The following is a 15,004-nucleotide window of genomic DNA, read 5'->3' as shown; positions in this document are numbered from 1 at the left end:
AAGGATGGGGCCAGGAGCATTAACCACACTGATGGAGCCAAAGGCTTCCTTTTTTTTTGTTTTGTTTCCATTTTATTGCCTGAAGAAACAGACCTGGAAGATTCATTTTATGATCTTTCGTGGACTGTGGTCCTTTCCCAGGGCATTCCTGTTGGAGCTTGGACAGGAGGCACTGGCTCAACATCCCGCACTAGGTGCCAGCTCTCCCGCTAAAAGTCCCTGAGAGAAATTCAGTCGCACTGAGGATGGTGTAAGATAGGCTTGCTCAAACAATCACATCTAAATACAGGCTAAGGGCAGCAGGAAAACCCTGCAATAACCGCATATGGTTTAAGGGCACAGTGGACAAGCAACTGGGGAAAGCCACAGTAAAAAGAGGTGAAATGATCCCTGTATACAAAGAGGGGAATGCGGGCAGATGCAGGCACAGGCTTTTTAGGCTGCATGCAGTCTCAATGAGGCCAGTTCCTGATGCTGCGCTCAGCTCCAAGGTTCATCTTTTTTAATAAGAGTGTAACAAAATTGGTGACTGCACAGAAAAAAGCCGCAGCAAGTGCCACGAAAATGATTTAAGAGCTGAAGAAAGTGCTTTAGAGTGAGAAACATAAAGAGCACAATCTGTTTAGCTTATCAAAAAGACGACCGAGAGGTGGCTTGATTACAATGTACCATTACCTTCGCGGAAAGGAAACAGAGGGAACTGTGAAGCCCTTTAATGTGGTAGATAACAAGAACCATTAGCTGGAAGCTCGAGACGGACAAATCGGAGGCGGTAGGAATGCATTTTTAAGAAGATGGGTGAAAAGCTCCGAACAAGCTATCGATGGAGGTAATGAATCCTCTGCCTCATGGTGTCTTCTGATCAAGATACACCGCTTCACCTGGCAGAAGTCACATTTTGTCAAACACATCATTGCCATCTCCTCCATTTTCACGAAAGCCATCCTTCTGCATGTCTAATGACTGAGAAGCCACGTGGCTGTGAAGAGAAGGGAAAAACAGATGGGCCCGGAAGTTCTCCCTGGAATATTTTGAAATACCCAGTAATTATGGCAGATTTTCAATAATTTCAGAAAGTAGTTTGCACAAAACCCCTGATCCATGATCTTTAAAGTAAAGTCCTTCTGGATCACAAGCTTCTTTCTTTCTGTTCCTTGGAGAAAAGCTGGCAGAAATACACCAGCACTGAACAGATTTGTCCTGGTGCTGCAGCTTCTGACGGCAGGGAATGCGAGACGGAAACGCTAGAGAAGGCACCCAAGGGCACAGGCAGCGACAGCAGACGTACAACCCAAGAGCAGCCAGGCTACAAGCACGGGTGATAGCTACTATAATCACTGCCCGTACAGACTGTAGCCCAGGTGAGACCTGAGGGAACATTTTCTTCTGCATTCATACCAGCATTGATACTGCAAATTTGGCCTTCCTTTGTCAAAGAGGTGACACAGATGTCCAGAACAGAAACAGATCCTGCTTGAGGGATAGAGGCTTCTCTTCTCATGAACAGATGCCCACAGTTCAGTAGGAATTCAAATATTTAAACACTAAAAGAATATCTGAAGATTGTTCAAAGATTGTTCAAAGGCATCAATATTCAGTGGATTAAGTAGGAGCTGTGGGTGCTGGCTCATATTAACTTCCATTTGAGTGCCTGCTACTGATTTGAAGTACCTAAACTAAAGATGCTAGAGACCAAAAATGTTGGCTGATTTCCCATAGCTGTGCTTGATATCCGTGTCCCAGGAGACTAAAGAAAGCAATAAAAACTAATACTGGTCAGGAATGTGCCCCTTGTGGCAACGCGCAGGGAACAAGCGAGATGGAGTTGAGAGCTGCTCCCCCGCCCCACCACAGCAACTTCCGTAGGTCGGGTTTTGCACCATTTTCAGAGTGGTTATGGAGTTAATCCCAAAGGTGTCGCAGGAGCCACAGAGCTCTGGGTGGGAAAAACAGGGGAGAGTCAAGCTGTAATGTAAACAGCCAGGGGAGAGACTGAGAACAGTGCTGGAGCAGCAAACGTGCTCAGGGATACCCTGCCTAGGGTTCTGTCATGGGGATGAATATTTGAGCCCGAGGCATTTGAACTTGCTGCTCAGATTCCTGCAGCCAGCCCGAGATGCTGACATGACTAAGGATTGACTGTGCCCGTGTTAATTTAAATTGATTTCTCATTGCACCATGCATCCCTCTCTCCTCCTTCCCTGCAAGTGGAGGCACCGCAGCACAAGTCACCTTTACAAGCCAGGCTGGCATAGGAGTAAGAGGCTTAGGAGAAAATGAGCAGATATTTTTTAATTAGGTGATGAACTGGGGATTTCCCCTGTTCTCTGATCCAGAGTCTGCAGAAGAGAAAGGAGAAGGAGGAGGCAGGATGGGGACAGGCTAGGTGAGCCCTGAGCTCCCACAGCTAGGTCTCCTTCTTGCTCTGCTACACACGATTTTTGTTCTCCCTTGTCTCCTGCAAAGAGCGCTCACGGACAAATCCCACGGGCACAGCATTGGAGGCCTCCTGCTTTCCAAAGGAGAAATAACTCAGGTGAACCATGAATTTACTCTGTGGGTGCTGTTTCCTGACCTTTTTTTCTTCAGTGTTAGCCTCTCTGAACCCCCTAATTCATCGAGGCTTTAGGAAGGTGCCTCAAATCTGCAAGCGACATCATTTGCTAGGGTATCAGCATTCCCCATCAATAATGAAACTAAAAACACAGCTTAATAGACAGCAAGGCTACAGCAGCTGGCAGTGCCGCGCAAATCCAGCGCTCTTGCTGCTGAGTTTATTAGACATTTTATAGTCCTGGGAACTAAAGATAATGGATCCCATTCCCATACGCTGCATCAACATGAGCTGGGACTCCGTCGTGCCATTGATCTATGAGGCAGCAGTGAGTAAGACCCAGACACAAATACGAAAATGAATCAATCCTAAGCTGTTAAAGAGACATCACGAAGCACTTTCCAGTTTTCCGTTCTTGCTTTCTAATCTCCATCCTGTGAAATACTCTCCCAAGGGCTCTTAAATACAAATGTTTGCCACAGACTTTGGGATCAGGTTAAGAGGAATTGCCCCTGTGGATCGGAGAACAGAGCTGAAATTTGGAGCTTATAACCCGTAGTAGGCACTTGTGAGCTCTTCCCACCCCTCTGCAGCAAAAGCCTTTTTGGGGTTCCTGTCATTTTAGTAAGTGCTGTGTGAATATGTTCATGCAGGTTTTCAATGCAATATTCACTGTAGAGTTCACGAAGTTATTCTCCTCGCATGAGTGGAAAATAAATTTTGATTTATTTTCAAGTACAGAAAACTAAATAACTACAGGCCAGAGAATAACTTTCACCTATTAAAAAAAAAAAAAGGAAATGGGCTGTAGTCTGAACCTGGACGATAGTGAGTTCTTCTCAGGTGCTAACATTCACTGCTTTAGAAACTATGATACCTTCTGGTTTTAGTATATGAAGGTACCATGGCTGCTGCAGTCTCAAATCAATTTATATTGAACCTGCACCCAGTGCAGTCTATTTTAGACATTTAAAATACATCATACTCAATACCAACAAATCACTTTAAAGAAGCATGCAAAGAAAAAAAGTCCTTAAAAACAGCAGCCACTCAGCTGGCACCTCCAAATGTGAAACAAAGACAAGAGAAAAATGCCGTGAAATAAAATCAAAGCAAGCAGAGCCTGCCTAGCTGTGTACACAAAACGAAAGTTTCGCCAAGACATTGTGGGATGAGATAGTTTGGAGAGTTACTGCTCAAACGCAGAATTATGAAAAGCAAAGACAATCAGCTCGCTCATCCTGATTACGGATTCCAAGTGGATCTGATGATAGCCTCAGGCATTTTCATGGCTCCATATGTCCAAAATCTCTGCAGAATCTCGTCAAGTGGTGTTCAGTATTTAACCTTGCTGCGCCCTTTTGGCAAGGAATACTCTACTTGTTTACAGGGCCTCTGCAACATAGTGAATGCTTTTCAGTAATTAATATCAACTGCATAACTCAAAAAGCTGGAGAGAGAACTAAAAAAGAGATGAATGCATTCATTAGTATAATTCACTGATGAAAAATGGCCGCTGGGAAATTGCTTTATCCTGCACGTATCCGGGTGGACAGGCAAATAGTGAGTCTCTCAGGTTCATGGGGATTCCCCATCCCACCTGGGAGAGGACCCAGTTGCTTTGTACCCTGACTTGTTCTGTTCCTTTGGAGAGTGGGACGCAGCGGGTGCTTAACAACACACCAAAGTTTTTGACCTGTGGTAGAAGCAATGTAATTATTTTGAGAGGATTTAAGGGTACTAGTGGCGCTATATGGATTTATGAGATGAGTTACTTAATGGCTCTATGAAATCCAGACTTAGCTTACAGGAGCAAAGCAGACAAACTTGACTCACCTGCACAGATGCACTGGGTGCAGGGAAGGCCTTGAGCTTTGCGGGATCCATTACTCACATGGCAGACATTTTATCAGTCCAGGAAAAATGCATTTCATTTTTCAATCCTAAAGAAAGATTAACAGGAAAGAAGTCCTTTATGACGCTCCTTCGTAGGTATACTTAGATGTCTGAGCCGTTGACATAAAAGAATACAGTCGAATGTAGGTGCAAGGGGAATAAACCAAATGTTATTTTTGGTAAAACTCCATGGCTCCCCAAAAGAAATCATCTGAAGACTCCAGTATAAGATGATGATCTGATGAAAGTGTTCAAGAGAAGTTAGGAGACTTCTGTCTGAAATCTCTAGCAGGGCCAAGACTGTGGCTGACCTAGGCAATACCCTGCACAGATCTCAAAGGGTCACTGTGAAGGTTAAAAAGAGCCTAAAATGATCTTGTTTGCCTTTTACTAGGCTCTCTGCATTGCTTATTTAAAATCTTTTCTTTTTTTCTAAAAGAGCTGTCTTTTTTAAAAATAGTGTTAAACATGGCAATTATCTCAACCCCCTGAAGCCCAAAACACTGCTACAGTCGTACAACTGAACTGCATACCCAAAGGTGTAGATGGATGCACAAATGTACATCTTACCTATAGGCAAGAGTGAGGCGAGCGGTGCACTGCACGGCTGGGGACCGAGGGGAAGGGTGTAAGATAAGCCAAGTTTTAGCCCTAACTCTGCCTCTCACACATGGCTGTTGGCACAATTCGGCACTTGGTGTTGCCACGTGGGGTTTGGGCTTGCGTGAGAAAACTTAAGAAGGGTCATGACATGTTGGAAACCGCAGTAACACTTATGTTCAAATACCACAAAAATAAAAGCTTCACTCAGCCCAGACACGAGGTCTGTTTTTGGTTCCTACAAAACCAAGCACTTTGAGAGATTTACAGGGAATTGTTTTCCTGCTGGGTTTTCCTTTGCCCGTATCCTGGCTCCACATGGATGGCAGAGGACAAGCTGGTAGGCACCCGTCCTTGTAGCCGTGGCTCCTGCGTCCACAGCACTCGGCTCTCCTTCCTCCTGCCTTCATCCCAGCACAGCCTCACAGCGGGTCTTCCTGGCTGCAGAAAGCTCCTGCCAGCCCCTCCTGCCCTGCCGAGCAGGCAGCCAACACGAGGCTCTGGGGGTTTGCCCACCCCAGTCCCACCGTATCCCCATGCTGAACTGTGCAAGCCGTGAATTAAAGCCAGGATACAACCCAGCAGCATCTCCTTTAACAGCCGCCAGCAGGAAAATAAATAAGACATCCCACCGGAAGAAAAGAGAGTAATTTCACGTTTACGCTTCCAAGGGAAAAGGGAATTTGAAACAAACAAAACATCTTTTTTTTTTCTTTTTTTTTTTTCCCTGCAGAAACTCGGTCGCCCGTCAAAGCAGGATTGTAGCGACACCGAGGGCTCTATGCAAAATTCTTCTGTTTGCCTCTGCATTTGATTATTTGCTTGCGTCGTGTGTTTTAATTTCCTGCGGTTGAAGCACATTGCTGTCATGGTGATAGATGCTAGAGAAAGGAGAAAAATAAATAAATAAAAGTTCAGAGCACTTTTGACCAAGTCTGCACTAATTAGTGCATGAGGCAAACAGACAAACGTTTTCTGGGATTTGTGTCAACCGTGTCCAGATTCCTCCTCTGCTTCTCAGATACAGCAAAACCCTTTCTAGAAACTGAAATAAAGAAAGACGGCAGATGGTGCTGGGAATACTGCGAGCACGATGCCTCCATTCAGAGCCAGATATTAGTAACAAGCCACCCAGTTAACAGACACTGCAAGGCGGCGAATATTTACTGTGATGGCAGTGGAGAAGTGAGGAAGACGATATTGCAGAAGGACTGGTGCCAGGCTCAGCAGAAACCATTGGGGGCTTGCGTGGGTGAGATGCTCTGAGTGTGATGAGGACAGCTGATCTCGCAGGGCTAGGTGGAAGTGGGAGGGGAAGAGACGACGACTGTCTGTCTGCTGTGTGGGACAAGGCAGGGACTTGGGAGGACGGGGATTAATCTTGTTAACATCGCTTGCAACACCAGAACAAATGGCAAGGTAGCACTCTTCTCTTTTGGATGTTTTTAAGAGATCAAAAGAAAAATAATTGAAATTAGCACAGGGTTCGACCAAAAGCATCCTAACAGTTTTAAATGCGTAAAACAAAGACTGTACTCTGAAAGTGAGGAAAGAACTTCTCTGTCAGTGGGAAAGGAATGCATAAAAATAACTCTTTTCCAAAACCAACAAAGAGTTATTATTTATTGTAGAGCTTCTACCACAAGCCATCATCATCCCCTTCTGGCTGACTTTCCTGCAGAGATTCAAAGACACAACACGTATCCTCAAGCCATGTAATATTGCTGCTGCTGTGCTGGCTATGTACTTCTGATCAAACTTTCTTTGATCAGAAAATTAATCTTAACTGGAAATAGAAAACTTAAGGGATATTTACTGGACACAGACAATATTAAATTAGCAGATGTTTAGTAATTTTTTCCAGGGCACCATTTTTTCCTCAGACAAATTCAATCCTAACTGAGGTTATAAAAATAAATTCTAATCTCAGTGATCACATCTCCTGCCATATTGCGCTCTCACCTGTACACGCATTGCAATGCAAATTGGCCCAAATACAGCTTTCCTTTAAGCTAAATGACTGCCTACCTGTGACTCTAAATGGATGCCGATTGCCTGATACCTCATGGCATGAATTTTTGGTCTTGCACAGTCTAACCTGTGGGCTTTGACTTTAACAGCATAACTATCCACCATGGTAACTGAAACTTTGCTCTTAAAAAACGCTTGCTGAGGAACTGTGTTGTAACAAAATGGGGAACTTTTGTCAGTGCTGCTTCTGTTAGAACATGAGTAGAGTTATGAGCAGTCAGTGTGGGATGTTGTTTTTTATTATTATTTATTTTTATTCAGGTGAGCAAGTAGATGGCTGGAGAGGACCGGCACAACTGTACCTAGCTGTGAGTAAAGAAGGCTGAAGTAAGATCCTGGTGTTTGTTTGAACAACAGCAAGATATCCAGTCGTTCAAGAATGGACCAACCGTCTAATCTGGGTACCTGCTGCGTCGTCATCTGTGGATGTGTCTCCTTTCCTCCTCACCACGGGTGGTCCAGTGGCACAGGATGGTTGGGGCAGCTGACAAAGAATTGGGAAACTACCGAGGAAGTTGAAAAGAGACACTCACAGCCTACAGAAAGCTGTGCGGAACAGGGGAATGCAATGTGTGGAGGCCAGCACGGCCTGTCATCTTTTTCTACACAGACAGCCCTGCCTGCAGCAGGTGTGCTTGGCAAACCGGCAAAGCTGAGAGCACCAGTGAGAGCAAATTGGATGGCTGTGAGGAAAAATACATTTTGCTGTGGCTGCACCGCTATGAAAATAGACTAACGTGCCTATGGGACTGCCTGTGAGTGTCTAACTAACACAGCAGGCCGAAGCGAAAGGTGTCAATTTGCTGTGGCACAAGGTATGCATGCAGCAACTGGCGGCAAAGACGTATGTGAGTGTGAGAGGCTGAGTCCATCCCTGCATCTACAGCAAGGTTCAGGAGGAAACAGTTCAACACTGAGTAAGCAGTTCAGATGGCCTATTTGTGTGCCTTTCCCAGCACACAAAAGGGTTTGTGATGGGGGGCTGTCGGTGCCGCTGGTGGGGTAACAAATACCCCAGAGGTGCCATGGCCAAAGCACCTGAGGTGGGCTCCAATGCCACGTCCACACCAGCTCATGCAGCTGGGCAAGGAGCAGCCTGCTGGGCAAGAGTAAGCACCTTCAGAGCTGGTCAGCTGCTCCTGGTGTTGCTCAGAGCAAGTTTGGAGCTTCAGCAACCAAATTCTGCCTCAGATTCCCTGCCCATGTCCTCTGTGATGTGGCTGGGGCAGCATGGACCCAGCCAGAGAGCAAGCCTCTTCATGATACCTGGACACCCTTCTGCTTGCCACGTGGTAATGGCACACAATTGGACTTGAAGCACTTTAGGACAGCTCCAACGAGGAGAAATCCCCACCAGAGGACTAGCTGGTAACCCTGCTCCTGCTGGGACACACAGCAAAGGGCCTGCCACAGCTCCATCCCACCAGTGCTACTCTGCCTACCTCACCTGTGAGTCCTGATATGCATTTCCTCCTGTTCTCAGATGCAGAAGGTTCGGGAGAGTTTTCTCCAAGGCCACAGCTATCATCGGTCCTGTAAATGATTGCAGTGGCACCAGCTCCTGTCCTTGACTGTGCTTCTTTGTCAAGCGAGGCAGCGATAGCAATCACTCCGGTGTTTAGCAAACCCGCAGATCACTATTGCCAATCTTTGTATAAACAAGAACTAATTAATCTTCACCACATCTCTCTAAAGAAGGTAAGTATTATCATTTATTATCTTCCCTGTTTTACAAACACAAACTGAGATGGCAAAACAAAACAAAACAAAAAAATGATTTGCTGAGGGCCAAGCAAGATAAACACATTGTGGGCAGCAAAGATGGTTTTTCTCAGTGGGAAAAGGCAGAGGGCAAGATCACCAGGCTCTACCTTAATGCAGATAATGAAAAATAGTTGTCGGATTTAATAGATATCTACTCTATGAAATGGAGGTGAGAATGAGTAAAACAGCAGCCAGAATATTTTACTAATTTTATTACATAAAAAATAAAATGAAAAAGGGCCAGTGCAGCAGCTGCACACATTTGGTTTTAGTTTCTAAAAAGAGCGCAGTTCCCATTTAGGCTTCAAAGTGGCCGCCCTGTCAAAAAGCTCGCTGACATATTGAACCTCTTGACATTTTGATTTTTAATTTACCCTGAAATATTGCAAAGGGATCAGTTAAGTGCTGAACTTCATTTTTCTTTCAGCCTACTGCAGTCAAATGCCGTGGAGCTGTATCTTTAAAATCTTGCCCCATTTTGTGTGTAGAAGGGACATGGAAAATTGGCTTTCTGTGAGTGCAGAGGCAAGAAAGGATATAGAAAGCTTGCTGAAAAAGAACTGAAAATTGCCTGCTTCGCCGTAGCTTTGTCTCAGCGAGATGCTCCTTGTCTGCTGCAGAAATAGCAGTCGCTTCCTACTTTGTTATTGCGTGTATAAAAATTACACTGTCCATTTTAAGAAACTAATTATGAGTGTAGATTATTTTCATATCTGGTCAAATGGTGAATAATGATTCCTGCGCCATATTCTTGCAAAGCACTTTAAACTGATTTGAGTACATAAGCCTGATCTTTTAAAAAATCTTAACAAGAAGTAGCTGAAATTACCCTAAAAAAAAAAGCGCTCAGGTGGCAGGTCATTTCCTAGCTGCAGGAGGCAAGAAGGGGAAAGGCAAGACAGCAATAAAAGCAAGGGGAGAATTTCCTGGGAAAGAGCTTGAGAGACATCCAAAGGGAAATCCCTTACAGCCTCCCAGCTCCAAGCAGGCAAATAACTAGCATTAAATTGTCCTTCAGCTCTTCAGCTCGCTTTTTTTTTTTTTCTTTCTTAGGAAAGAGCCTACACAGAGTGCAGTGCCCTGAATTTAGTCCCTCTTTATATTATTTGATAAATGCCTTTTCCATATTTTTTCTTTAAATTCCAGGCACCAGTTGCTAGCATCCTAAAGTCTTCTCCAATTAAACAGCTTAGTTAAAGAGCAGTCTCTGAAAGTTGCCTCTCTTTTGGGCAGGCAGAACACAAGGGCAAACAGCTTGGAGACAGATTTAGGCATTACCAAGGGATGAGAAAAAAAAAAAAAAAAAAAAGCAAAGCCAGGAGGGCTCAGAGCAAACCAGTGATGCCTTGTGCTGCTCCTAAAGCCACGAGAAGAACCAGGGATGGCTCAGCATGTGGCAATATCTGCGGTGCAGGACTCGGTGTGATTTACAGAAATACAAAGAAAGGGTTGTCAAATGAACCAGAGGTGTGCCGTTGTTTCTGGAAGAAGTCATTAAGCATATTAGTGAAAAGGGAGCTGGACCTGCTGAAACCTAAATGAAAAGTGGTTCATTGCCAGACCACATCTGGGGAGCATGGGGTGAACCCAGAGAGAATACCGGAACAAGATGGGGACAACAAAAAGGCACCACTGAAGAAACACAGGGGTTGTCCTGGCTTCCTTTTCATTCATCTAGCTAAAGAGGAGTCCGGTTTGCAAGCAGACTGTCTTATTGAAGTTTAGGACAGATTTGTATTGATTTGAAGTCAGAGTATTGCCAAACTAAGTGAACCTGCAATAAACTAATTTTATGCCAAGTTAAGCCGCTACAAAAAAAATCTTGCAGTTGTTAAAATGAATTGGCGTTTAAACAAAGTAAGCGTAATTTGATAAAACTTCAGTGAGAAGATGAGGCTACCCATATTGTGGCCCTGCAAGAGCATTTGAAAGAGTTGTTTGTATAATTCTTGCTGCACAGAAAAAAAACCTCTGGATTTGAATCTGTACATCAATGCCAAGTAAAAAGGGTTTTATGAAAAGATTTAAAAAAAAAATATCCTGATTACAATTTGAAGGCCTAGCTCTAATTCTTTGACTAACGTAATTTTCTATTATAGTGTAATTCACTATTCAGAAAGAGTAAGGTAGCAGATAGTGTCTAAAGCCAAGACAAAACTACAAGATGGCATGTAAAATAACTGTAATTAAACAATCAAATGTAGCAATTAAACATGAATGATTCTTTATTAGGCTGAATGAGGATGCCAAACAAGACTCCACAGGTGGTGAGTTTATTCCCCCATGCTCGTTGGTGTTTTCATTAGCAGCTCTTGGCACAGCGAGGCGTGCAGATCTCCGTGTGCCTTTAAGAGCCAGCCCGCATGGAGGTACCGCTCAGACGGAGCAGGATATGCAAATATCTGGAAGGACAGGATTAAAGGATAGTGTGGTGTTTGGGAGATAAATTAAAGAAATGTACTGAGATTCAACCAAATCAAGCCACGCTTCCTGCAGAACAGGGAAGAATGAAATGCACCACTGCGGCAGGACGACGGAAGGAGCTGGGGACCCTGCTGTTTCTCCGTGGGGTCTCGAGGTCGCCGTTAAACCCATCCAAGCAGCACAAGCCAGCAGCACGGCTCCGTGCCCGATGCACCCGTGGGCTGGGTGAGGTGGGCTCTGCCAGGCCAGGACCAGGAGCATGCAAATTCTCCTTTTGGACATCGTTTCAAAGCTGACCTCTCTGCCAGCCACCAGCTTTGGTGCCCAACGTGGCCGGTGTCCCCCTACCACCAGGTGGACCGCCGCCAGCTCCTGCTGGAGCCACCCGCCACCCCCAGGCTCTCTGGAGCAGGGGTGCCCAGGGCTTTTCCCTGCTTGCAATGCTCTCACATCGCTCTCTGAAGACGAGGTCTGCCCGAGGGCAGGGGTTGGGCTCTGCCTGCAAAGCGGTGCCTGCCTTCTCAGCAGCTAACATCAACCTGCACGCAGGGGGAGGCTGGATTTGCGTGCACCATCCAGGCAAGGTGCCCCAGAAATAAAACGGTTAATAGCAGGGCTGTGGGAAAGCCAGGCGAGATAATTATGCTAATGCTGCTGCTCTCCTCCAGCAGCAGAGGCAATGGCGCGCTGCGTTCAGCGCGGGGCAGCATATTTTTTAAGAGATTAACTGGGAAGAGCTCACAGGAAAGCAACAAAGGTGATAAAGGATTTGGAAAACAAGACCTGTGAGGGAAAGGCAAAGAGAGCTGGGCATGTTTAGCCTGGAGAAGAGCGGGCTGAAGGGACGCATAACTGTCTACAAGCACATTAAGGGACATTATAAAGAGGATTGGGACCAATTCTCATTAGTCAGTGAGGACAGAACAGGAACTAATGGATCTTAACTGCAGTAGGCAAAAAATAGGTTAAACATTCGAGAAAGCATAACTCTGAGGTAGACCAGGTAATGGAACAAGAATCCTGGACAGTGGACAGTGTCAAGAGAGCTTGGACAGTGGCCACCAGCCTAAGGATGCCAGGAGAGACCAGACACCAGGCCCCGAAAATCAGTGGGGAAATCACCTGAGCAACCTGCTAACAGCCAGGCTGGAGATCGGGACTGATGCACTAAGAATCTCCTCTCTCCCAAAACACTGATGAGCAGGAAAAGATGTCCCAGAGGGAGCAGAGTACCTGGGAGGTCTGGAAAGTATTTTGGCAAGAGCTTCTCGATGATGGGGCAGAGGTTTTGGTGCAGTGGGGTGGGTAGTGATGGAGAATGTCAAGCCACTCTGTCCTTTGTCCTCTGTTCCCCACTCCTGCTAAATCAGGTTGCCCAAAGCCCCATCCAGCCTGGCCTTGAACACTTCCAGGGATGGGGCATCCACAGCTTCTCTGGGCAGCCTGTGCCAGTGCCTCACCGCTCTCTGAGCGAAGTATTTCTTCCTAATATCTAATCTCAAACTACCCTCCTTCGGTTTAAAACTTTTACCTCTACTGGCAGAGATGCCCCCAGACTGCATCTGCTGTGAGAGCATCGCTGAAGCAGCTGGAGGCCTCCTGCTGCTGGCAGAGGACGTGCAAAGCTCTCCTCGCCCCTCAGCCCAAGCTGAGGGCTGTGTCACCGCCCTCTGCCACGGTGCGTTGTCATTTTCAGTGCCACATCTGCTTAAGGTCCTCTGCAAACAGATGTAGCTTAATTAACAGCAGCAAATGTGTCTGCCCCTGCATTTTCTGTTTCATTTGCCAGAGGAAAGGTGGAATGATTTCACCTGCACTGATTCGGAGACAGATTTCAACTTCACCTCCTAAAACCCTTTGACCTTAGCAGAAACATACGCTTTAGAAAGCAACGCAAACCACAAGAAAGGCAACTTGCACTGTTTCTACCAGTGTGCACAGGCAGTACTCCCAATTTCTGCGGTGCCTGAGGCTTGGGCTTGAGTCTCGTTTTGCTGAAGATCTCCGTTCACTTGTCTGGGCTTTGGACTAAGGCACAGTGTGCCGTGGTGCTGGATGTAGCCTGGCTGGCAGCCCCCAGCCAGAGCTGTGGCTCCGCACACCAACAGTCACTGTTAATTTACCCCAAGCAATCCAATCTTGTGGCTCAACCCTACATCAGTAGAAGGGTTTAAAACCCACGAAACATGGTAACGATAAAATGTGCGTTCTTCCCTCGACCTTTCTTACTTCTGAACCTCTGTGGGTGACTAATGCCATGATTTGGAGAGTTTACATTTCCTTTTGAACAAAGTACTGCTTATTTACTTTGGTAATGCGTGATTTAACAAACTCGCTTGCCTCCAGGAGCTGGAGTTTTGAAGAATACAAGAGATATGAGCCTATGAGGGGCTGCGAGTGTCGACTGAACTGCAGCCACGCAGAAGACAAGCTCGTTCTGCTCCCCATACTGCAATATTCACCTGTCGGGGTGCGAGACCCGAAAGTTGCTCTTTCCTTTGCGTATCTGCCAAATCTTTATTTACAAACCTGGATTCTGTGACATCCTGCCAAGCATCTAAATCAGTGCGCTCTCTCGTGCCAGTGCCGATGTTTCCGCAGAAGATGGATTAATCTTTTTTTTTTCCCCGCTGATCTGGGACTTTGGGGAGGAGGCAGATAGCAGACGAGAGGGGATTTAAGCCTTTCTCTTCACCTTTAAAAAAAAAAAAACACACCATGCAGCATTGCTCTCCCAGGAGTAGGCCCACATTATTACTGCAGCCACAGCCACATCATCAGAGCTACAGTGCTCGGAGTTGTAGATCATCAGCCTGCTGTCACAGCCGTGATGTATGATGGAAAAAGCCATCCATCTGAAAGCGCGCAGCACAAAGGGCTGGGGCTGTAGCCATGCAGCGTGGCAGGGGCGATGTGCACAGCACCGAGCGCTCCCCGAACCAAATGGACGGATGTAAGTGTGGCAAATTGAGTCTCATTAGGAGGAGCGGGGGACGTGTTCAAAGCTGCTCACTCGCAGGTCTCCAAGATAGCAAAATGCAAGCGTGCTTGTGGATTCAGACGCGACGCCTCCGAATCCGGCTACTGCTTCTTCCACATGCACACCTCTTTCCCTTAAAGCTTACATTTGATTTTCTTTCCTGGTGTAAAACCTCAATCATATTTACACCAGCTTTAGGATCTTTACAGACAAAGACATTTAAGGCTGTGAAATCTTGGGAGAAGGTAAAATGACATGGTGGATCAATCAGCTGATGCTTCTTCCCTGCACAGCAGGGGACTCCAGCAAACCTCGTGTATTTCGTGCGGAGACTCGGCTCTGACTGAATTTTTCCTTTGGCACTATAAGAGCAGAAGGATATTAAATAAAAAAAATAAAAAAAGATTGAGCGAGAAGGAGCAAGCGTGAGCGCTTATGCATGGCTCCAGGTTTCTCAACTAAAATGAACTGTTGGTTTTCCAGGACTGAAACCATTTCATGCGCATTATTCCACTCTTCAATACTCAAAAAGAGTGGGTGCAGAGAAGGTTTACACCTAAATAAAATAAAATTAGAAAAAGGAGTAGCGTGTGTGGATCACAGAGCCGCTCATGTAGTTGCATCCCAGGATGCCGATCATCCACAAACAGTTCTCCTGAGTTTTTAACGTCTGTCACTGCACGACAAGCAAAACAGACGCTTTATGAAAGCAGACATTCAGGAAAGAGTTTTGTTTTTTCCCCTCTCCGCACAAG

General features: G+C 45.8%; 1 long non-coding RNA gene across 14 annotated transcripts in view; it reads left to right on the top strand.

Moving 5' to 3' along the window:
- The window catches only part of LOC308194595, a 281,017-nt gene that overhangs the window by 231,064 nt on the left and 34,949 nt on the right, over positions 1 to 15,004 (top strand). For 13 of the 14 annotated variants that reach the window (XR_013950690.1, XR_013950691.1, XR_013950692.1 and 10 more), the window contains one exon: positions 7,343 to 8,779. This is a non-coding gene — a long non-coding RNA (uncharacterized lncRNA). The remainder of the gene's footprint in view (positions 1 to 7,342; positions 8,780 to 15,004) is intronic. The other variant, XR_013950697.1, reaches the window with a different exon arrangement.

The sequence above is a fragment of the Anser brachyrhynchus genome, assembly GCF_964034855.1.
Source record: "Anser brachyrhynchus genome assembly, chromosome: 4".
Taxonomy (NCBI): domain Eukaryota; kingdom Metazoa; phylum Chordata; class Aves; order Anseriformes; family Anatidae; genus Anser; species Anser brachyrhynchus.
This window is presented reverse-complemented; position numbering and strand designations above follow the sequence as displayed.